Genomic DNA, 2,547 nt, shown 5'->3' on the forward strand with positions numbered 1-2,547 from the left:
TCTTGTTTGGATTACACTAATCATCTTTGATGTCTCTTCTGCCTTTAATTGCCACAACAGAACTTTATGTACTCTGTCTCCTAATTCATAATATTTCTGTTTTGATTTTAAAATAGTTCTTTTTATTTTATATGTTCTTGAGTACAGTTTTTTTTTGTACCATTGGTAAGTAGAAATTCTGCCTGGCCCACAGGAAAAATAATGATGTCATGCATGTAATCTAACAATTAATCTTAACTTTGAACTTGCCTTGTTGGATGTTGTTGGAGTTCTGATCATCGGACCTATTTTTTTTTGAGTCCTGTAATTTTTAACTTTTTCAATATTCTTGGATTTGAGGATGTTGCATTAGATGAAAATTAATAAATACAATATCTTTATTTAAACACAGAAGGAAGCAGAGAACTAGGACTTACAGCCAATTAACTAAAATCAGTCAAAAATGAAAAGATAGAGGCCATTATAAAGCACATTATAGCAGTATATTTAGAAAAAATCAAAGTAATCAAGCAAACTCAGCATGCTTTTGTGAAAGAGAAATTATATTTGACCAAATTATTAGTGTTGTGTAATGTAGTGACAGTATACAAATCAGCTCCATGTTCCCATTATTGTACAGAGGAAAATCATGTCTGAATATTATGGGGACAACAAAAATTGCAATGATATCTGGGTTGAATTGAGATGTTGTGGAAACTCAACTGAAAAGTTTTGGAATGAACTGCATTTTCAGGAAGTTTTTAACTTAACTCCAGTGATTTGCTGGATGAATCTAATTTCATCATTCACTCTTTAAAAAATTTTGTATGGATGCAACCATTTCTCTGCAAACAAAATTTCCACTGTTTGATTTCTACCATAACCCAGACATGATGCAAGATTTAAGTTAAATATATTATATTTTGTTTACAGAAATGTCATTCAGATTGCAAGGGCCAGATACCTACAGTCAGGGCTGTAAATCTCTCAGACTCCTGGCTCCACGAAGCTAAGATGAATTCATCAATCACTGATTATATTCTGTTGTACTGGTATAGATTGATAATGCCAGGACTAAAAAACCTTGTTTTATTTGTAAATATTGTTTAATTTTCAGTTTTTGGTTTGTTTATCAAATGAACTTTTATATTCTTATTTGTGCAGATTGGCAAAATCCAAAAGAATGCAGCTCATCAAGAGGGCTGTGATTAACAGTCATTTGTTCCTTGCTTTATTGAATATCTTATAAAATTGTGGCATTACTTGCAACATTTGGTAAAGCAAACTTGTTAATACCAGCAGCTTGTATAGTGCCAGGAGCCTAAAATGTAGCAGTGTATATAATCCAATTATATATATTCTAAATGAATAAGATCATAAGATGATCAGAAACATAATAGTATAGTGATATTTAAGTATACTGCCTATAAATAATATTTGCAGAATTTGTCAGTTGCACCTTTGAATGAACCTGTGTAAAACATTGAGCTGAAAATAAGGATTAAAAAAAATCTTTAATAGTTATTATATTTTTATTTATATGACTAAGATGAGAATTTCAAAATTAGCATTGTTGTCATTTATTATGACATTATGACATGAAATGGCGTGAAGCAAGGCTGTGTTCTCGCACCAACCCTCTTTTCAATCTTCTTCAGCATGATGCTGAACCAAGCCATGAAAGACCTCAACAATGAAGACGCTGTTTACATCCAGTACCGCACGGATGGCAGTCTCTTCAATCTGAGGCGCCTGCAAGCTCACACCAAGACACAAGAGAAACTTGTCCGTGAACTACTCTTTGCAGATGATGCCGCTTTAATTCCCCATTCAGAGCCAGCTCTTCAGCGCTTGACGTCCTGTTTTGCGGAAACTGCCAAAATGTTTGGCCTGGAAGTCAGCCTGAAGAAAACTGAGGTCCTCCATCAGCCAGCTCCCCACCATGACTACCAGCCCCCCCACATCTCCATCGGGCACACAAAACTCAAAACGGTCAACCAGTTTACCTATCTCGGCTGCACCATTTCATCAGATGCAAGGATCGACAACGAGATAGACAACAGACTCGCCAAGGCAAATAGCGCCTTTGGAAGACTACACAAAAGAGTCTGGAAAAACAACCAACTGAAAAACCTCACAAAGATAAGCGTATACAGAGCCGTTGTCATACTCACACTCCTGTTCGGCTCCGAATCATGGGTCCTCTACCGGCATCACCTACGGCTCCTAGAACGCTTCCACCAGCGTTGTCTCCGCTCCATCCTCAACATCCATTGGAGCGCTTTCATCCCTAACGTCGAAGTACTCGAGATGGCAGAGGTCGACAGCATCGAGTCCACGCTGCTGAAGATCCAGCTGCGCTGGGTGGGTCACGTCTCCAGAATGGAGGACCATCGCCTTCCCAAGATCATGTTATATGGCGAGCTCTCCACTGGCCACCGTGACAGAGGTGCACCAAAGAAAAGGTACAAGGACTGCCTAAAGAAATCTCTTGGTGCCTGCCACATTGACCACCGCCAATGGGCTGATATCGCCTCAAACCGTGCATCTTGGCGCCTCACAGTTTGG

Source organism: Narcine bancroftii, chromosome 7, assembly GCF_036971445.1.
Source record: "Narcine bancroftii isolate sNarBan1 chromosome 7, sNarBan1.hap1, whole genome shotgun sequence".
Lineage (NCBI taxonomy): Eukaryota > Metazoa > Chordata > Chondrichthyes > Torpediniformes > Narcinidae > Narcine > Narcine bancroftii.